This window comes from Centrocercus urophasianus, unplaced genomic scaffold (genome assembly GCF_019232065.1).
Source record: "Centrocercus urophasianus isolate 14NV4802_14NV808 unplaced genomic scaffold, USGS_Curo_1.0 seq_10, whole genome shotgun sequence".
Lineage (NCBI taxonomy): Eukaryota > Metazoa > Chordata > Aves > Galliformes > Phasianidae > Centrocercus > Centrocercus urophasianus.
Genome location: NW_024884142.1, coordinates 65,933,577 through 65,955,893, shown reverse-complemented (window position 1 = coordinate 65,955,893; position 22,317 = coordinate 65,933,577). Strand labels below are relative to the sequence as shown.

General features: G+C 48.2%; 1 long non-coding RNA gene across 3 annotated transcripts in view; it reads left to right on the top strand.

Moving 5' to 3' along the window:
• Window positions 1–1,185: 1,185 nt before the first annotated feature.
• LOC122165800 overlaps window positions 1,186–22,317 on the top strand; it is a 38,506-nt gene continuing 17,374 nt past the window's right edge. For 2 of the 3 annotated variants that reach the window (XR_006170598.1, XR_006170597.1), the window contains exons 1-2: window positions 1,186–1,418; window positions 1,597–1,740. This is a non-coding gene — a long non-coding RNA (uncharacterized LOC122165800). Of the gene's footprint in view, window positions 1,419–1,596; window positions 1,741–22,003; window positions 22,140–22,317 lie in introns of all 3 variants that reach the window. The other variant, XR_006170601.1, reaches the window with a different exon arrangement.

The window sequence follows — 22,317 nt, the reverse complement described above, 5'->3', positions numbered from 1 at the left end:
TTTAGTGTGCTGCTGGACTGTGTGTTGGACACAGAATCACATTACAGGAGTAATTGGAAGGCAGCTGGGGAGTTTTGGCAGCTGGGAAGGGCACAGCAAGCACTCTTGGCTCTTTGGGAGGTGGTGTGGATTTGTGGGATAAGTACATTGACTGAATGCTAAGATCATCAGAAGTGAAAGTCAAAAGGATTGACAATAATATTTGTCTCATCTTGAAGTTATCACTTCCAGAAGAGAACAACAGCATACAGTGAAATAGGAGCTACCGTTCGGCCTGCAGACTGGTGATCTCTCAAATCTCGCAGCAAAATGTTTTTTTCAGTGCAGCTTGATTAGTTTATACCCAAAGTATAGCTGCTGTTTGCAATGATGTTATTTACAGAGGCTTAAGGCCAAATACTTGAGGAAAACCCTGCTGTTACAGGGCACAGCTCTTGCTTGGTCTGTGTGTGCTGTGGAGGTTTGCATTGGTCTAGAACCAGTGACCACATCCTCAGTAAGGTACAGCTGAGGTAGGCTTTGCTTCACTTGCCACAGTTATTCTGTCTTTGGATATTTGCTCTCCTGTGCAAATCCTAGAAACTGCTGCTCTGCTCCTTCGTTGCCCATTAAACCTTGCAAACAGCCAGTGCATGAGCATTGTTTAAGGGAGGGAGGGGAGTGAAGCTGGGGCTGGGAAGGCAGAGCAGGTTTAGTTATCAGCTGCTGTGAAAGGGATGGGGGCCTGTACAGATAAGGTGCCTCTCACTAGCATTTTCATTTGGATGAGAAAAACAGCTGTCCTGGTTGCGCCAGATAATTGCAGTTTGATGAGGCGCAGGGTGTGGCAAACTGGTCTCCCCTTGGGGGCACTGTGCTGGCAGAGAAGATCCCCACGAGAACCTAAGGTTCTCCAACTAGTGGTGGATGCTCAGGCTGTGGCTCTGAGCGGGAGCCATCTGCAAGTAAAACTTACTGCAAGCTGACCAGTGTTGCTCTTATGCTTCTCTATTTGCTGACGTAGATGTAGCCTCTACCCTCTATGTCTGTGTCACAGTCAAAACACTCTACTATCGCTTATTTGTCAAGATCATAAAGATTAAGTTAATTCATATTTCAAAGGGGCCCTCCAAAGGAACTGTCTTTGTCGTAATGTGATTATCAGGAAGGCCAAAGTCTTTAGTCTCTGCCCTGTGACTTCTCGAGGACGTGAGGCTGCCTCTCCACTGAGAACCAACTCATTTCTTTTCTCTCAAGTTTTCTTATTTAATATCCTTGCCCTGAGTCCGGTTTATGCTAATTAGTTACTAACTGGTGAGGATTAATGCAGAAGAAATATAAAGCTGTAAGGTTACATGGCAGTCCTGGGCTTGGTTGTCAGAAGCCACTGTAACCTTTCATTCTCTTCAATCAGTGTCGCCACAGCTGTGATTTCCAAGGTGAGATGTGAACTTCCAGGAGATCTGAAGGCTCAGCAGTAATCAAAAAGATCTGCAGTCCTATTTATTGTGCTGTAATTACTTTATTTAGATCCATTTTGTTATATTGATCTTTGGTTCCTCCTCGTCAGCTTAGTTTTAATTCTTTCTTCTACATTCCCTTGTCTCCTGCTTGTAGAGGCAACTCGGAGGACTTCCAGCCACCAGGGCCAAAGTCTCACTGGCACTGTCCTACTGGCATGTCCCTGGTGGAACTATGCTGGAGGTCACTGCGTATCAAACGGGGATGATCCATGCTCAGGTGAATGCATGCTTTTCCAAGGTGAGTACTGATGCTCTCTGCCACTTCTTGTGACTCCCTGTGATGTCCTGGACACTCAGCGTTATTTAAGATCTTACATCACTTTTCACCAATGGTTGTTAGCACCATTAGCTACTATTAGGTGATCATACATTTGATTCCCTGAACTTTACATTATCTCTTTGATTTAATGTAGATAAACTGTTGGGTTTTTTTATGCTGCTAAATATTATTAGAGGCTGACTCTCCCAGCCCGTGCCAATGATGGGCAAATTGAATCCTATTTTATGTGTAATTTCTCAATCAGAGAACAAAGTGCTTTGGCAATCTGGATCAAAGGCACCAAGTACAAGTCATTATTATTGTTGGAATAGTGAAGTGAGCTCCTGGAAAAATCGTGCTGACTTCTCCTTTGTAGGATGCCTGCGATGTGGAGCCTTTGATGTCTAATGGTCTGGCACCATAACTTGTGTAGATATAGCATAGCCTGTAAACAGAGAGGTAATGAATGAGTAGATCATTATTTATGACTTTTAAGACTTCAGAACACAACTCAGAAATCCCATGTGCATGAAGCAATCCATATAAGACAAAAGATATTAGAAAGAGAGTGATAAGCGAGCCTTTCATTTGATCTAGCAGGGCCATTCCATTTAATTTTTTTTTTTTACAAACTCTTCATCCTATTTTAGATGGACATTCCATCAGGAAGATGAGGTATTCTCATTCTACATCTTTAAAACTGGTGTCATTGGAAGATCAGAGTTTTGTTCTTCGTGTTGTTTTTCCTGAATTCTGTACTCCCCAAACTACTCTGAAAGCAATGAATATATTCCCATGGCAACAGAAGCACAGAGCCTGGGAACCGATCTCAGCAGGGCTCCTCCTCTGGCAATCCCCAGCCGGTGTAAATCGAGCATCTCGTGCTGGCACAGGTGGCTGCTGAGGAAGGCATCATTTTGGGTTTGAATTTCACGAAGCAGTATACACAGTCCCAATGAGCCGTATCTAAGTCTGTAAAATTGTAAGTGCTGTAAAATAGATGGGAGGGGGAGAGTGGTAAAGAGTGCTTTTGTGTCTTCTTCATCTATCTGTACATGGGGGAAACCCAGGACCGAGATGACATGGGTGCTGCCTGCAGGTTGAACAGCCTGCAGCAATACTCACCTTGTGAGCAGTGCCATGATGCTTGTGAAAAACTGCATAAAGGAGAAAGCCAGGTCAGCAGCAGGGCCAGGGGAAAGCCCCTGGCTGCTTGGAAGTGCCGCTTAGCCTGGAGTGACAAAGCATGTTGGATCTCATTCTTGTCTCATTGCTTGTGGGGGCTGTGTGTGGGCAGTCCTCTAGCTAGTGCATGTGCAGTGGGGGCCCACTTGCTGCAGCCCCATGGGATGGGGGGGTTGCACCTGCAGAAAGGTGCCAGCAGCAAAAACCCACTGCATTCTCCCTGTTGTTAGCTTTGCTTCCTTTGTTCAGCCACTGTTTCATTCTGGAAGCACCTTAAGCCCCTCAATCAATAGAGGTTTGCTAGGAAGATGGTAGATTCCCATCAGACTGAGATCCAGATACAGCCAGAGAGTACAACCAGAACACCTCTAACCAAGCCCTGCCACCTTTCTCCTCCTCTGTGGCAGCTCAGACTGCGCTCATCAGGAGTGGGGAAGTTGGTGGGGAAAACGTTGGGAAACTTCTAGAGGTGCTAATTAAGCAACTTTAGGTTATAAACATCTTTAATTGGACTAATTTTTGGTGTCACATATTGCATCTTGATGAGAAGAGTCCTAAAATTAAAGCTGTTTTAATCTGTCTCCTGTTCCTTCTCTCTTCTGTTTGTCTTTCTGGTTGCAAAGAAAAAAAAAATCACTGACACTTCTTGGGCTTTAGTGAATACTGCTATTTTTAAGGCGTTAAATTTGATTTACTTCAAATCTGACCCAGAACTCCATGCTGAGACCAGACTGCCTTTACCAGTGCTGTAGCTAGCTTCCCATTTTTGCATGCAGATTTTTAAAAACAGATGAAAATCAGGCTGGTAAAAGATGCTAGCACACCCCCACCTTAACTAGTAGTGTCCTTTATTTTAATCTCTGACCAGGGATCCTGAAGTACATCACTGTGTTCTTGTGACAAATGGAATGTCATCCTCCTTTCTTCTTTTTTTTTTTTCTTTTCTTTTTTAGTAAATGTTTCTTAAATGACAGAGTTGGTCTTGTATTGAATTACAAGATCCAAACACCACCCATTTTCCCTTTGTGGCTCTTCATCACTGTCATGGGCTAGCTGATATTCTCCAGTCTCTATAGAAGCTGGCTTTCCAGTCCACACCAGGCAAGTCATGGCCTGCTCCGCTCAGGGAATCACTGAATATGTCAGGTTTCAGAATTCCCTGTTTGAACTGGTTACGAGTTCAGGAGTACTTGCTGGTGTATCTCTTGTGCAAGATCAGTCAGTCAGTCAGTCAATCCATGCCTCAAAATGAGTGGCTCTCTGATGGCATGGAACTGTATGAGCATGGGGGCCAAGTGAAGGAAGAAGCATGACAGATGCGTGAGATGTTCTCAAGTTCAGGAATTTTCAAGGGTAGTGGGATGGTGAAAAGCAGCTTTGGGACTGCAAGGAAGGAGAAACAAAAGCAAGGTATCTTCTCCCTTGCAGAGGCTGTCCTCTCACTTTGTCCCTTCTCTGCTGATCTTCCATAGCTCCTTGTCAGCCTCAGTGTAGGCAGAGAGGGGGAGCCTGTGGCCTCCTGTGTGCCTCCCTGCTAGCGAGCTCTGCTCCCCCTGCCAAAGGGTCAACACTTTCTCAACTCAGCTGGGTGTTTCATAGCTTGCACAACTCTCATTTGCTTGAGGATTTTTCTGAGGGGGTACGGTGCCAAGAGTTGCACTGTAGAGGTTGTACTTCACTTCCACAAGGCTGCTTGCCATTTTCACAGTATCTCACACCATCATGGAGCATGCTGTAGGTAATAGAAACCTTTAGTTGATGGTTCATGGTGTGGTTTGCTTTGCAAGCCCTGCTCACAGGAAACAGAGCCTGCAGTCTCTCCACATGCATAAGGGAATGCATCTCCTTGTGGCAGACAATTTGCTATGAAATCTCCTGGAACTGCTCCAGCTCTGTATACTCTGCAGAAAGACCATGCTTGGGTAGTTTTGTGCTGGGCCTGCTCCCCCCAGCCTGCTGTGCGCTCTGGGCTGCAGCCAGGAGGAGAGGTAGCCTCTCTGAGGGAACCACTCTAAAATGGCTGCCTAAGTGTGGCCCGGCCCTGCGGCAGCAGCCCAGCCCCTACAGCAGAGCTTGGGCCTTGTGAGCCTGCAGAGAAACATCGCCTAAATCTGGGGGGAAATCCTGAAAAGCCCTTTGTGAGGAGTGTATTTTTGCAACAGCCTGTTTCCTCCTTCCCTCTCCTTCCTTTCCCCACCGCTTTGTCTGCTAAATAAAACAACCTACATTTTTGACCTGAATTACTTTAAGTGTCCCTGAAGGCATGTACAGCTACTAGGACTGTGGAAAGGTTTTCTTCTCTAGTGCGGTTAGATAGCTCTGATAGAGACAGGTCTCAGGCTTGATCCCCCGGTGTGAGTGCTGTATTTACGTTTTGCCGTACAGAAAATCTGTGTTTGCATTTTTGTAGCGCTGTCCATCGCAGAGAAGCTTGGGCTGCTTTATGAACAGGCACTGATCCTGTGGGGCAAATCTCTCCCCGTTTCAGTAGGTGAGACCCAGGGAAAGCTGCAACCCAAATCCTTGCCTCTGCCCTCACTTCTTTGCTGCTGGGGCTTGGGGTGCCAGGCCCCAACCCCTCAGGAGCGATCTGTCTGTCAGCCCTGAGCGTGCTCCCACTCTTACTGCACGTTCCGAGTGAGGGGTTTTTGAAAGGACAATGAAATTGCTCATTTTGGCCTGTTTTAGCACCCTCTCCTATAACACGCATGGCAAACCTGGCTGAATTAAACCAGCCATACTAATTTCTCTTGTTAGAACAGCCCTGCGTAATGCACAAAATGCTTGGCTTTGGAGGATAATATTACAAAGAAGGACACTGTAATTTAGTGGCTCATTTAATGTGAACCAAGAGAAATATGAGGCATGCCAATGCCGCATTGGGGCTCTATTTATATCCTTTTTGGTGTACGGTATGATTTATAATAAAGGATCATTTTTATATAGTATTACCATGGTAATGGAGCTTACTAGGCTACCATGTCTGAAGTTAGGAAATATTGTATTAGAACAAGTTCTTTTAACACAGCGTAAGAATAGCTCTTTCTCCAGTATTAAGTCTCGATTCCAAGCTTCTTAAAATAAATATCGATGCGCTCTGTTTATCTAGGACGCTGGGCTTTTATGAATGCAGCACCAGGACCTTCATGTCTGAGCCCAGAAGATGTTAAGTGCAACCCCATTTGGCAGTAGCCAGCCTCCACACTCAGCACCTCTGGTGATTTTGCTCACCCGAAGCACTGTCCATGGGAGGCCCAGGAAAAGGGAGAGAAACAGAAAGCAGAAGAACCCTGTTTGGCTGTTGAGTGTGCTGTGACAGACTGAGGGGAGCATTTCCCTCCTCCACCCCTAAGTGCATGGCCAGCAGTGGGGTACTGCTCTTAGCCGGGGCATGAGGATGCGGGAACAGAGGGGATGCTGGCAGGAAGGAGGAGGAAGGAGCAGTGTTTACTCCTAGGAGCTTTTCTGAAGGCCACACAGCGAGCAAACAGTGGAGCCAGGATTAGAGCGGAGCCACTCCTGGCACCTTGCCCTCAGAGTGATTCAGAGCTTGTTTCCTAAGCTAGAGAGCTGGTTGAAGTTTCATTTGTCTATCTAGACAGCAGCGTGTTCTGCTTCCCATTTAAAGCTCCAGAGCCTTCTGGTGATTCACAGTGCAGGCAGCAGTCCCCTGCATGCTGGTTCTGGTGCCAGCCAGCACAGTGCCTGTGAGTCTTCAGTGCTGTCATGCAGATAGCAAAGGCAACAAAGTGGGTCTAGAGAGAAGGCGGGAAATAATCAGCTGGAAGGATATGAGGATATGGGGAACTGTCATAGGCATGGCTGCATCATGGCAACTGTCCCTTCTGCTTGAAGCTGTGGTGTGAGATGGCAAAATGTGAAGGTGCAGGAGAAGAGCTGGTGGCAACCCTGCCATCCTAGTCTGGTATGAAGGAATGGCAACCACAAGCAGACCTCCTCTGGTGCCATCCATAGCAGCACATGCCCCAGCCCAGTCCCCCTTCTGCTCCATGCAGTGCCATTCCCTGTCCCCAGTCCATGCTGCTTTGCTGGAGGGGGCACCCCTCTGATTGCTCTCAGGGCCCCCTGGGGACATAACCGTTGTTGCCAGCTGGGAAGGTGACACACAGAAGCTGACAAAGCCAGAGCTGACTCTGCTTCCCACTGAGCCAACCTCAGTGAAATTGCCCAGCCACTTTGAATAAAAATGAATTAAGTAGCCTGGCAGTAACTCAGACCGTATTTTATTAACTTGGACAGAACTGAGTAACATTAATCCCCCTCCCTGAAATTTCTTATTTTACAGCCAGGTTCTAATATATTAAAACGTGCTGGCAAAGTTTTTGGTAGGTTACAATCCACTTGTCACCAAACAACACACAGCCCAGCATTACCACTTAGGTAGGGGCTGAGAAGCAGTGAGAGGTCAGGTGAGTTCCTGCAGCATTCCACATACCTGGTCAGAGCACCAAGGAGTGGGTGGCTGCTGTAGCACCTGCAGCTTGTGCTGTAACCTCAGAAAAGTCACCAACAACTTGCCCTGCATGATTTTCTGTGTGACTGATGCCTGGCTGTTCCAGGCTGGTGCAGGCTGGCTCTGGCCCTGGGGGTGCATCACTCTGCAGGGGTGCTGTTGAGAGATAAGTCTTTTCTTAGAATCGTGGGATCATTAAAGTTAGAAAAGACCTCTGAGATCATCTAGTCAAACTGTCAACACGTTACCACCATATCCACTAAACTAAACTTTGTCTTAGCTCAGCAAAATGCCTGAAGAAGTCTGTGACTTACTCTGAGCCTCAGTTTCTCTGCAAAACTGGAGACATCCTTCTGGACTGCTGGGTATTAGGCCTCAACTCTAGTCCCATCAGAAACCAGAATAGGCTCTGTACTCTAGGCTGAAGCCCTAGCAAGAAATACGACTGCTCTGCCTTTCCTGTTTATTAGGAATAATAATCCTAATAATACTTTGCACATCAGTAAGAGCTTCCATCTGAGGAAATTAAAGCACTTTGCAGTCATTAATGATTTAAGATGCTTAGCCCATCTCTGAGATAAGTAGGGAAAATCATCCTCATTTTTACAAATGGGAAACTCAAGTGAACTGTAGTCGAGTAGCTATGTAGGAAGGCAGGAAGGAGGCAGGTGAGAGCCCCATCCCTGTGGCTTCCAGGCTCATCATGTCCATGTGGCTGAGCCATCCATGGAGCTGCCAAAAGTTGCACTGGGAGAGGACGATGCAACAGGATGGGACAGGGCGGGTGCCCATGGCCCTGTCTGCTTCCTTGGGCTGGCTGCAGGCACTGCCGCCATTGGCCCTTCAGGGCGGTTACAAGGAGAAGAAATCCTGTTATAAATAGTCAGCTGAACTCTGGGCAGTGAACTTTTTGTACATAGCTGCCTTGTAAAATGAAACTACCCTGTGCCTCCCTTGGTGGAAAAAGAAAGCGAGCTGGGACCACACCTCTCCTGTTCTGTGTGTAAATCTGCCCATCGGGACCTGGCAGCACTCGCCTATTTAAATGAAATACTCATTATAGACATGGGACTGCTGGGTGGTTGCTCGTTAACCGTTTGGGGCACAGCTTGAAATAGCACGGCTTGGCCTGGGCCAGGGGCTGAAACAGGATTTTCCACCTCGTAGAGCAACCAGATCTCAGCTGCCTGCTTCCCTCCGCTATGCAGAGCTTATAAATAACCCCTTTCTCATCTTCAAAACAGCTGCTGTTTTGTTTTTTTTTTTTTCAACACACACAACATAAAAGAGAGCAGAGCAGGCAGGCGATAGTGAAAGTGCCACCATGTTGCTCTCTTTTAAAGTCTGCTTCCCTCAGTGCAGAAGGAGAGCCCTGGCTGCCCACCGCTGCCCATAGCTGTGCTGGTGCCGTGCCCGCAGTGCTCCTTGCCTTATCCTCACTTCACCTCTCTGCTCTTACTGCCCTTTCCTCTCTGTCTCCGGCTCTTTGACTAATAGCCTTGCTTGCTTTTTATATCTGCGCATGTGGCACATCTGGAGCAAGGCGTGCCTCTGCTTTGTTGTTGTTGTTTTATCTTCCCCTCTATCTATATGTACGCGCTAGTATTTTTCGCTTTACTTTCCACTGCCATGGCAACTGCTGGCTGTTTGGCAAAAAAAGCTCGCGGGGAAGAAAAGGGGCTCAGAGCGCTCAGCTGGCAGATGTCCAGTGTAATCATGCTGCAGCGCCGAAATGAGGCCGCTGGCGGGCTGCCCAGCTGCAGAGAACAAAGATGTCAGTTCCCTGCGCTGGCGGCGGTGCGGGCTTGGCACCCCTATATGGCTTCCCAGAACTCCTCGCCTTGGCCGCCTTCCATCCCCTTCAGGGCAGCAAACAGGATTAGCACACACAGACTTGTTTTTCTCTTTTCTCCTCCAACTGTTCCAATGACATCATCCCTGCTGCATTCAGCTGCCAGCAGGGTGACTTTGTTGGGTTTTTTGTTGTTGTTGTTGTTGTATTATTTTTTTTTTAACAGGAAAAAAGAAAAATGCACACACGCCATAGAGCACAATGTTTTAGGTAATGTTAAATGAAAACCCTCAAAGTGCAGCGAGCTCAAGCACATGAAGCCAGATGCGCTGTATTTTTTTTTTTTTTTCTTTTTCATAATTGAATTCCTGCAAGATAAAAATCTCATTTTCCTCAGTAGGCTGTAATCAGCGCTCGCAGAGCTGTGGTTTCCAACTGCCCTCGTCATGTGCTTCCTTATGAAACTCCACCGAGAAATCGCCTTGGCATGGGCACCCATTTAAAGGGCCCGGGAGCGGGCAACAACCCCGGCACCCCAAAGCAACCTGGGGCTGAGGGGTGCCAGGACCCCCACCCTGCCCACTTTGGGGCCCTGGGCTCTGCAAGGTGGTGCCTGCCCTGCTTGCAGCTCTGCTGGCAAACTGCTGGGCTTAGGAGAGCTGTTAGTTGCTGCTGGCCATGACAGGGAGAGAATGCATTTCATCTCTCATAGTCTAGTTGTTGGGTTTTTTTTTAGCTTCTAGACATCTGTGGGGCATTTTCCTCTCTTCACTGTGTCTCTTTGCCAGCTGAACAGCACAGCAGTGCTCTACTCCCCAGCACTGTGGGAGCCCCAGGAGTGCCACCTTTGGGGAATTTGGGCAACAGCCGACCCATCCTTCCCACCCTTCCCAATGCCTCTCACCGTGGCCCACCTCCCACCACGTCCCCTCTCCCCAGGGCTTGCTTCCTCAGCTGCAGTGCTCCTGTTTCTCTTGGCATGGACTGCAGGATGCGATGTGCGTTTCCTCTTATCACTGCACCCAAGCAAGCCCTGGAAGCGGCCTGGCAAGAATAGTGTGCACTGCACAAGGGATGAGTCAGTGGTGGAAAGCTCCTGCTCTGGGAACCAGGCACATAGGTGTGCCTGCTGGCTCTTGGGGTGGACCCAGCTGCCGGCAGCCATGCTGGTGCATGCAGCCTTTGCCTACTTCTGCTTTTGGCCTTGAAGAGCTGTGGGGGCACAGGGACAGATGGCTGCTCTGGCTCTGCGTTGGGTCATTCAGGCTTTCTGGTGCATGGATGGACAGAAGGACACACTGCATGACAAGCAGGGGCTGCTAGGAAAGCTTTATGTAAGAGGCTTGCAGTACAGCAAGTGTTCCACTCCCAGAGCTCCACATCGAAGTTGGCAGCACTTCAAAACCTCTGTTTCATAACTGGCGAGAAATAGGATTTTCTAACAGCCCTGGGATGACTCTGCCTGTTGTGCAGGGACCTGGGATTTTATGAGATGTTAACGGTTAACCAGGCAATGGCCTACATTGTTCGGTAGCTCCCTTCCCCATGTGAAGGTGCATGTTTCTATCAGGCGGCACACTGTCTGCCAGCAGCCTTAGCCCCCCTGCCCACCTGCAAATAACAGAACTCAGGAATTAATTAGCAATTAATTGCAACCAAATAATTACAGAATCAACTGTCAGGAGAGGTGCTGTGAGTGGTTTTCCCAGGATGGGAACTGCCCTTTGAGCTTCCCAGGATGGGGTGCTTGCAGGAGCTCTGGGCAGGGGGCAAGCTGGAGGGGTGCTTTCCTGGGAAATGAATTCCTGGGGCACTTGGATTTCCTGGGAAAACGGGGCAAAGCAGAGCTTTGCTCCCTGCTCCTGTGCCAAAGGGGATGGCAGCATGCTCCCTTCTGGGCTCTTGTCCATCCCCCACCCTGTGCTGAGATGCACTGATGGCACAGGAAAGTCACAGAAAAAAAAAAAAAAACAAAAACAAAAAAAAAACCCACGAGCGCATTAGATGTATTCATGGAGATGGAAGAGGACCAGGTATTCATCTTATTCATCTCTCTCCTTGTTGATGAGGAGTTATCCTCTCCTGGACATTATCCAGCATTTTGTCCAGCCTGGTTTCCAATGATTCAAGTGATGGGGCTTCCTTTGGGAGATTCCAACACTATCTAATGCACTTTGCTGTTCAGAAGTGCACCTCATTCTGTTTGGCTCTGGCAGCCCTTCTCCAGCTGTGGGTCTGCCTCCCAACACCCCAGCTGTGGTGACCTGCTGTCCCCTCTGCTGCCCTCAGCCACCCAGGCTCCAAAGCACCTCTGGGTGCAGAGGCCCTCCCAGTGTGGGGACACGTAGGTCCAGTATGTGTCCAGACAGTTTGACCAAGCCAAGGAGAGGTGGTGGTGGCTTCATGACAGTTCTGTGGTTCTCCAGCTCTGGGCCAGCAAGCCTGAGCTCAGTGGCTGGCACAGGAGAGTGCAGCTGGAAGGATGCTCTATTTAATGCTGACTACTAAGGGCCCACAGGGGCTGTCCTGGCCAAGTAGGACTGCTCCTGGCCACAGAAACACCCTGGCCACAGAGTCTTTTCCTTGGCCATGGTCCCTGTAAAGGGTCAGGCAAGAGGTTTGGGTGTAGGAACTTCTCTGTGCAGCTTCAGGATGAAAAACTGCCAGGCCTGGTTGAGCTCAGTCTTGCTCCTCACCAACACCACCAGTGCACTCAGAGAATATCTGGTGCCCACGTGCCTGAGAGGGGGATGCAAAGGCTTCTTGCGCATTCAGAATATCAGGGCAGGCCTGAGTTTCACATGTGAGAGCACCTAACAGGCAGCAGTTTCCTTTCTTTCACAGAAATGGCCTGAACAACCCCTGTGCTGCACAGAAGCTGCAACCTGCAGCTGGATCACACCCGGTGTCCTCCTCAGCACCTTGTATGAAGGTGCAGGAGGTCCCCTGTTCCCCACCAGCCATCTTGAATTTGCACTGGAGGATACATTTCTGTGTCTGAGTCTCTCCTTGTCTCCTCATCCAATTCCGATTCTCTGCATCCCTGCACTTGCAGCTCTTTGGTGCAGGATGCTCCACGATGGGTCCTGAGCTCTTCCACCTGTGCTCCCGTACCCAGAAGAAGTCCCAGCCCCAGTTCCTCCCATGCCACATCTCCTCATCTTCCGGGCACTTGTGGCTCAGCATACCTTGGCCAGGGTCAGATGTTGCTCCTCTGGCCAAACCCCTTGCAGCAGGACACTGTGCTCTCCCTCTTTTTGTTTCCTTTTGTTTATAGTACTTGATCCAGCTTCCAGGCCATGCGCAAATGCTTCACTCCCAGCCAAGTTGAACTTGTTTCAAGGAAGATTGCACAAGAGCCCTGTGGTGTTGCTGGGAGCCAGGCATGCTGGACTAGCTGCTTTGTCCTCCTGGCCCCAGCCCTGCCCAAGGACCTGCTGGCACCGATCCCACCACAGTGCAGTCAGCAGGATGCCTCATGGGCTGTGGGAGGAGCAGCAAAGTCCAACAGAGATCATGAACAGGCTTTGCAAATTTAAGGAAGAAAAAAAAAAAAGGGGACACCAAGAGCGGCAGAAGTTTCTCTGGGTTGATTCGCTCTCTGTTCAAGCCGTACTGACTGCTGGTAGTAGTTCCAGCTCACCTAGGTATAAATCACTTATCTTCTGGTTATACCAGCTCCAGTCTGTACTGGGGCTTAGCAGTAGGACCACTGCTGGCCTCAGCAGAGGACAACGGCTCCGAGCCTTGTGTTAGCGAAATAGCTCTGCCAAAGTCAGTGGAGAGGAGTGGTCCTAACAGCAGGCATGTCCAGCAGCCTGAAGCAGCCTATGCGTTAGCAGGTCCTGAAGAAACAGCTCAATGGCTCACCTCTTGCAGGCTGTCTCATCTTTGGCCATAGGAAGCACTTACCTGTCGCTTCACAAGCACTGTGTGAATTCCAAGTGACAAGAAAGCCTTGCTTTCTATCCACAGGTTTAAAAATGCTGCAGGCAAGTAAAAACTTTGAATTTTCTATTTTTGTTGTTTTTGTTTTGTTTGGTTGGTTGTTCTGTCTTTTCACTGACCTTGTCAACACAGATAGCAAAGAGCTGATGGGGGAATACTTGGAAAAATCAAACCTATCTACACAAGCATACTGCAGTAGAGTGGACCCTGAGAGAATATACTGACCTTCTCAGCCTCTGTCAATTATTTTTGAAAAATCATGGAGAATGAGAAGTTGCAGGGCATGGAAGATTCTTCATCAGTTTGCGTTGAAGAAGTTGAAGTGCCTCGTGATACCTATTGCCATCATCATGAAGAAACTTCGCTTCCTTCCCTGACATGGGAGCCTTCACACTTTGAAGTAATTAGGAGTGACTTAAAATCCCTTGAGAAAGCCCTGCCTTTCCCAGAGGTGGGATTCATCCAAGCTGATTGCCAAAGTTTGAAAATCATAGTCCAAGCTGATTGTCCTAATTCTGCTTGCAGGGCATGAGCAGGAGCAGTCATCCCACAAAGCATGCCTTGCTTATATACCAAATGGGACCTAACTCTTGCTGAAAGTGCCCATCTTCCCCACAGCACAGTGGGATTTGGTTAGCTGCAGGTACCTATATAGGGAAGGTGTGCACTGAATGGTGTGGCCCAGTCTGGAGAACCAACTTGCTTTTGACCTTTCAAAGCCATAGAGATTGTTCCCCATCACCCACTGTGGATATGTAGTGACATACCATGGATGTGAATGAGCCTGCCCTCTGTTTCCCCTCACCCTTCACAGTACAGCCCACAGGGTGAAAATGCTGACAGATGCTAAGGTCTGAGGGGCTACTTGGACCTTACATTTCATCCATTCCCTTGCCCTCTTTGAGCCCAAATGTTTGTATTTGGATGCTCCAAATTCTGCCTGTCTCCCATGTCTTAGTGCAGCTTCTTAGCTGTTGGCTGTCTCATTAAAAGCCTTGATGAATGCAATGATGCAGCCCCCAAATTATTCTCCCTTTCACTGATTTCATTTGAGTACATGGTAATATTTTCCCCATACTTTCCAATTTAACATAATGCTGATAAATGATATGACACTGATAAATTTTCATTTTATTTAAGGCTGTTTATCATCCATATCTATTATGGAAAGTCATCAATTATGCAAAAAGCGTGCATGTTTAAAGAGCCTTTAAAGTGTCTCTATTTATGGATTGCATGTTGCGTCTTCTTTCCCCCTTGCCTGAGCACATACCAGTGAGGTTCCTCCATTAAGTATCATTTTTGCACAAAGAGCCTGAAAAATGGAACTTGACAGGGGCATCCTAGGCAGGCTGGAGGCTTGCTGCAAAATATGGCTGTGCTATAAAAATCTCACTTCACAGGAGAATCCCACAACCCTCCAAGCTAGGTCTACATCAGAAGACCAGTAAACCAGACAGATGCAGTGTGCCTTTGGTCAAAAAGCCACACTCTGGTGCTCTCCTGAAGCTGCCTTCCACAGCTTAGCCAAGGCCTCTTGGTACATGTGAATACCGCCAGTCCCGCTGTGGGTCCTGGAGGACTCTCACTGGCAGAGGAGCACAGCTCACAGCTCGGCTGTGCTGTGATTTTCGCAGTCCCCTGGAAAAACTGCATCATTGCAGCTCATCTCTGAGCTTGCACACAGACCTGTTTGCTAAAGAGGACCTTATTCTGCTTGCAGGGCAGCATCTTTGCAGTCACCTTGCATGAATACCGTTGTAACTGCCAGCTTGTTGTGGTGTGTGTATTAAATCACAGTGCTGGGGAAGTTTTGCAGTGAGTAAGGCGAGTCAGAGAGCAGACACCTCACAGAGGCCCTTTAAAGCGGTCTGAGACGCTGGCGTCTTGGATCATTTTTTTCTTTCCTTTCAAGATGCTGGGGGAAAAAAGAGCTAAAGTAAGGAAATTAGATTGTAAAAAGCTAATTTACCAAACAGCACCGTCCTGGCCTGAATCTGATCTCACATATGAAGTGCCAGTAAATCCTGAGTCACCCTGCACACATCTGGATGCTCCTTGGCAGCAGCGCAGCTCTGTTTATTCAGGTCTGAGGGGGTCCGCAGCTGTGGTGGCAGCAGCGTGCGACAGGAAAGGGAGAGTTTTCTCACACGTCTGACACAAGACTCCAATTGTGGTGACTGCTGGCGCTGACCTCCCCGTGCAGGGGCTGCTGGCAGGAGGCACTGCAGGCTGTGCTGGCCGCCATGCCTCACTCACGGTCCCCAGCTCTCGCCTCTCCCTACTTCCTCCCAGCTCCTGCAAAATGGAGCACTCGAGATATTTAACAAAAGCTGCACAGATGCGGATTCTTCCTTGGGTTATCGGGAGGCTGAAGCAGCAACTGGCTTTCTGCTTTTTGGAGATGCAGGCTCCTTGCTCTGCATCCCAGCGGCTGTAGCAGCAAATCCTAAATGTGCGGGTTCCCTAGGCACTGTGCGCTCACGGGCCTACTCCAGTGAGATGGTTTGCTCTGAATTACGCTTCTGGATGCCTGTGGCGTTGGGAAGTGTCCTGCGGCTGCTGCAGGTTTGGGTACTTACATAGCTCTCTGAGGTAATTAGTTGTGCTTTTAAATTACTTACAGTTTCTGTCGTGCTGTAGGGGATGTGTCGGGTTGTGACAAAGAAGGGAGCGTGAAGCCAGCGCAGTGGGATGTGTGGTGGCATCTGGTGTTTTTAAATGTGCCATACAAGGTCACCTCTGTGCTCTGCCTGCACCCTGCCTGCTCACCTTAGAGCTTGATGGACTTTGCCATGAAATCATTCATTTTCTTTCACTCTTCCTTTTCTCTCATAGCCATCAGGAGATGCCCTTGGCAGTGTGGTGTGCCTTTAAGCCAAGCAAGTAATAACGCAAGAGAGGATTTGGAGCCATTGTATCTTTTACAGAGTGCATTAAAGGCATGAGATCAAAGGCTGGCTACCTCTTGTGCTTGAAGAGTTCCTGTGGCACATTAGCAGGGAAATTTTCTTTACTGGCTCAAATGGCTATGCACATTTTCCATTAAGATTCTGTTTTTTTCCTCCAGACTCACAGGAGGAGGATGGCTTCTCCCATCACACACTGCCTCACAGTGTTCTTGTCCTGGTCTGACCTGACTGTCACAAAGCTTGCTATGGATTTTGTACCTGTGCTCTGACTGTTGGGCTACATCAGAACTGCTCTGCCCAAAGGAAACCATTTGCATCACAACTGTGAGCAAGTCCAGCTTCTCTTGTGACATACAGAAAACTGTTATTCAACTCAGGTAGCTCTCTTCCTTACATGATGACAAAAGAGTGATGTTTGTTTCTGGCCCTCTGGAAGGCCACTTATGGCCCTCAGTATCCCAGCATGTTCTTGTGCATGTGAACATCCCTGAGGCTGCTTTTTGGAGATGGCTGTCACATCATTTGGGCCAGTTCCACTATATGCCAGTGATCCATGCTATGGCTTTGGTATTTCGCTTCTTCTGCTGAACATACTTTCCAGTACATCCTGGGAGCATGCTTGTCTTGCCATAACTGCATCCCATGGGCACCCCAAGTCATTAATCACCTTTTTCCCTTCTGCTGGTTCCAGACGAATTCCCAGTTCATAGCGTAAGTTCCTGCTGTTAATCCATAAGCCATAACCTTTATGTTGGGTAGTGTTCAACACAATTAGATTTCCATTACATGATATTCTTTCCTGCAGTTAAACACGACTTGCTTTACTTATGCAGCTAACCTCAGGTGAGATTTAATTGTAACCTTGGGGTTCGAGCTCTGTGCTTGCATATCGCTCTGTGAACCCTCCAGTCCACCAACCCATCACCCGTATTCTTCTCAGTATATGAGCAATTATCCACAGCTCTCTGCAGCCTCGTTCTGCCGGGCTGAGCACAGAGGATGCAGCCAGAAGGGTTGTTCAGCGCTGGCACAGCCAACCTGAGACTGAACAGCAGCCTTGTCCAAAGAACCCACTCTTTCCAGAGCAACCATTAACTGAAGAATGAATCCAGGATGGCTGGGAGTCAGGTCACCCTGACTGCAATGTAAACATGGTACCTGCTCTGGTGCAAGCTGCAGTGGAAAACAAAGGCACAATAGACCAGACAAGGTCATTACACACAATTTGATCCAATTATATATCTAAACCCAGGGCTCTTTGTGCTGCGAGTTTGATTTTGTGCTCAGAGACAGAGAAAACAGCCTTATATATAATGGAGCAGTGCTGGGCACTGCAGTGCATCTCTTCTCACATACAGCAGCAGTAATGCCTCCTAAATCCACCTGTCCCTCAGCTGAGCATTCGTTTACCCACACTCCCGTGGCCGCAATTCCCTGCGGTTAAAAAATGTTGGTATGCAGGAAAAGTTTCCTCTGGCAGTGAGGGCTGCGGCCACCCCCCTCCCTGGGCCCAGAGGCTGCTTTGATGCCACAAGAGCATGACAGTAAGAGAAATGCCTGGGGAAGTGAATCAATAGCGGCAGGCCGGCCAGCTGCAGGGTGAGGACCGGGTAAATTGCTGGAAGAAACTTTCCCAGCCACCAGACAAGTTGGGAGAACAATACAAAGAACAGGATGTGAGGCACTTCCCGGCACTGGCGACTCTGCGCCAAGGAGCGCGGCCGCTTCCAGGGCTATCTTTATACCCCTGTAATCTGGAGACATTTTCTACTATTTTCTCTCAATTTCTGTGCTCATTGGGAAGCTGTTGTTTCTTTTAGCTCTCCTTCAGAAAGCCAATCCTTGCTGCAAAAATACGAGGCTGTGTTCCTCCGCCTTTCCTATCAATGCCATTCCTGGCAGATCTCTGAGCAAGATTGGGAATAGTCCAGTTCCCCCTCCGGCATCTGGTTGATAGAGCAATGCCCACACTTTCTGCTTTTCCCATCACTCTCCCTCCTCCCATCCCTGAGGGATGGAGGCATTTGTTGCTTGTTCTGATGTCTGTTACCAGACACTCTCATCTCCATGTGTAGATCCCATAGAAGTGCTTCTCCCTAGAATATCTGAGCCATTGCAAGTGAAAGAAAAAAAAACATGATCCTGTGATTTTCCTCCCTGCTATCAGGAAACAGGTTTGTTTGTTTTTTAATGAATGCAAAAGAATGCAGATAGCGGAGAGGAAAAGCCTGGGCTCTGAGCTCTGTGTTTCTTTATTTAGGTTCCTCCGTGTGCATCAGCTGAGCCCAGCAGGCAGCAAAGCAAGAGGTGGATGTTATTTCAGGAAAAGCCTGGCCCCTTGGGCTTGAGACAGAGCAGCATCCCAGGCTGCAGTCCCCTGGCTCTTGTTGCACGTAGGGAATTTGGGCAGAAAAAGGAATCCCAGCCATGCGGCTTTTCTCATCTAGGTTTTGCAGAGCAGGTGTACCAAAGGCAGCTCAATTCTACTGGGACAGGTCACAAGGTACTGCATGCTCTGGTATTTCCCACTTCTCTGGCGCTGTACATTAAAACAGGAGACCAAAGAGCATTTCTGTGGCATAATGTAGGAGACTGATGGTATATGACGGTGCTGGAGGCCCTGCTGCTCGTGGGAGCGGGGTGTATGCCACGTGGGAGAAGTAGCGGTGCCCTGTGGTTGTGCTAGGTGGCATGGGCTGAACAGCAGCAAAAGGCTCCTTCCAGCCGCAGGCATGCTGCAGTGCTCTCTGGAAACCACAGCTGAAATCACAGTCACATTGATGTCAACACCAAAAAGGAAAAACAAACAGCAAAGCAATGTGACAGACTCAGCACAGTATTTCTCTTAACTTACTGATCAACACTTCATGCAAGTTTTAGGTGTTTCTAGCTTACTGAAAGTCCAATTCTACTCTCAAAACATCATGTCAGCATGAAAAGTAGGAGTGTATCACATGCAGTGAGCTGCTTAGACTTTTCATTTTTTTCAAGTGTACATATTTTGGCCACAGCTCTTTGCTGAATTTAGCACACATGCAGGTTTGGTCAGCCTGAACTTGCATCTTTCAGTGCATAAAACATTCACTGCACTTTTTTTTTTTTTACCTGGCTGTAGCCACGATGTTGTGTGAAGTGCTGTTTCACTATACCTGAGTACATAGGGCACATCTCTTCTTTGGGATCTGAGAAACTCTGAGGTAGGTCACCTTTACCTCTAAAACCAGTGCTCATTTGCACTTTGTAAAGCACATTTCCTCCTTAGTCACGCAGGATTTTTGCTTCTTTCAAAGTATTTCTTTTGTAGCAGATTTTTATGCAGATTTTTATGCAATAACTTATTACTAGGTTGTTTTCTACTGATGCGGAGAAATCTTTCATGCAATTTGCATCCCATTAACAGCTTCATAAGAGATGATCCTGATTCTAATAGCTCTGCACAATAAGCCAGTAAAGCCGAGTATGGAAGGGATTATGAAGTGCATTGCTGTTATACCCGCAAAATGGCTCATTCTTTTGAAACGGAGGCATTGACTCCTCTGACACCAAAGGTTAGTCCTAAGAGTTACAACTGTCTGGTATTTTTTCAGCAGTGCTGTGACTGCTTTTTATATCCTGTTTGTTTTGGGGTTTTTTTTTTTGCCCTGTCCATTTTCTTGTGCTAGCAGCAGTGACCACAAAACCAAAGTAGAGCCCCAGTCCTCAGGGACTGACGCCTCACAGGTGGGTGTCAGATGCAGCCTTCCAGCTGCAAAACACTGCTGGATTCCAACACTGTAATAAAACCAGTGTTACATCATTTCTGTGGCGATGGAACAACAACAGAACCTGCCTTGGGACAGGTATATGCACTAGCCATTACCTGTCACAAACACCTTCCTGGAGGCATTTTACACCATATACTACAAGTTTCCACCACCTGTAGGACAGGCCAGGAGTCTTTGCTGAGGCTTACAGAGATGCTTTGATGCTGCGTGGGCTGGTGGGGTACCAGCTGTGGAAAGTACCAGCCATGGAAATGAGTAACTCTCTCCCTGGTGTCAGTCTCAATCCGCTGTCCCAGGGTTTTCCTACAGTTTCATAAACCAAGGATTTGAAGTGAAGGGCAGACATTAGAAGCTGGCCTCCTGCTCTGTAGAGAGATGGAGGGGAGTGCTTGTGTGGGAAAACTCGTCACTGCATGAGACCCTCTGTGTTACATCAGTCATGCACAGTGCCTGTGTGTAAGACAGACATAGAAGCTTCATGGCAGTGGTGGTGGCCAAAGTAGCACTCGTGTTGGGGTCACCAGCATTTGCTTATGGGGCATCCCCTGTCTGTCTTGGCTGGAAAGCCAGTACGAGCCACCATGGCCACCACAGGCTACTGCTGCTCCCCACACTCACTTGAGCTGTGCCAAAGCAGCCACGTGGTACATAAAGAATGTGACAGACTGGGAAGGCAGCAGCTGGAGGCACTACTGAGAGGTGGTAAGGTTTCTGCTTCTGTCCCTCAGCAAGCACAGGCATATGCTTATGCTGATACTTCTGTTTCTTGCCAGAGTTGGAAAATTATAGCTGTGGTGGATGAGATGGTGGGGGAGTGGGAGTTGGGCAGTCTGGTGTGGTGGGAAGCTGGCTCGGAGGAGAGAAGGGGGCTGGTGGGACAGGGAACAGTAGGGACCCAGAGCACGGAGGGACCTGCCTAGGGCTCACTTTTCCTTCCAGTGACCAGATCCATCCTTGCCTGCTCCTGCTTCTTCTGGGAACAGCACTGGGGTCACTCGGCCATCTGGTTCCCTCGTGCCCTCTCTTTTCCTGTAGGTCACAGCCTGACATTCCCACACATGAAGTAACAGTCCAGGCTCCTGGGAAATACATGAAAGGGCTCTTTCTTGAACTGTGGCAATGCCCAGACCACACTCCTTCCTAGTGTACATGTAATGTTGTATGTGTTGTTAACTAGCTCGGTTGCCTAACAGAGAGTTTCCTCCATCTGCAACAAACAGCATATTTTTTTACCTTCTTTGGTCACATTCATACGTACTCCTTTTCTATTTCAATTGTTCAGCCATTATAGGGTTTCAGTGCATTTGAACCACTTGAGTAGTTTCATATGATCTTTGACTTCATGGTCATCAGTGTTGTCATTATGCCTCCATTTGATTTGGAGGTTGCCTGCAAGTGGAGTCCATCACACCAGCTGCTCTCACAGTGCTGATGAGGTGAATGCAGTACAAAAGAGCTCAGTGTTACCCTTCTCAGCTCAAGGTCCTCCTCCACCACCCCTGGCCAGCTGGGGATGCTGCCCTTGTAATGATGAGCCAAGGTTTTTGATCCTCATGTCTGTAGCAGACTCCTGTTCACAGACCGCCATGATGTTGCCAGGCCACAGCTCACCTGTTCAGGCTTGGCATTGGCAGGGGCTCTATCCCAGCTTTGGTTCTGTATGAGTATGGGTCAGCCGTGGTGGGATGTCCTCTGTTTTTTAGGGCCTTCTGCCAGATGCATGCTCCTCATGCGTGCTCTTCCTGCCATACTTGAGGAGAGCTGGCTCCAGAAGAGGTGGTTATAATCACCTCCTGGAACATGGGGTACCTGTCTCACAGGCCATATCTCCTGCCTTCAAAATGCTCTTCGTGTCCATAGGATTTTATACTAATCCAAGTTTTTGTGCATCTTAAATTTCTAGCATCTGTAGAGTGTAGCTTTACCAAACATTAAAAGATAATTTTAACAGCCAGTTTTAACATGACCCTCCCATGCTTTCTTTTCCCTTCCGTTTGGGATCTGAGTTTTCCCTTCCTCTGGCTTGTACATGTTTAGCCCATTGTCTTATTCTTCTACAACCCTTTTATGTATGCTCTCAGACATGGCTTCTGTTTTCTTCATTTTCCATTTCTTGTCTCCCCAGTGGCCTCCAAACCCACCTCTAATCCATTGCCTTCTGCTTCAGATATTTGCACCTTCTGGCTGGCTCTGCTGTCATCTGGATGCCCTAGTGGCAGAAGGGAGGATGTAGCTTAGCACTTCCTTCTCCATCAGTCTCATGACAGAAGCAAGGCATTTGCTTTTTCTCCCCAGCAGCAGAGGTATGTGGGATCTCACCCTGGTGGGGCTTGCCATCTCAAACACCACATTCATGTGCACAGAGCTAGCACTCATCTTAGAAGCCCTTCCAGTGCTGGGCCAGCATCCATAGATCTTACCTTAATGTCTTAACACATCTTTAAGTGTTACCCTTGGTAAAGAATACTTCAGCAAAATGAT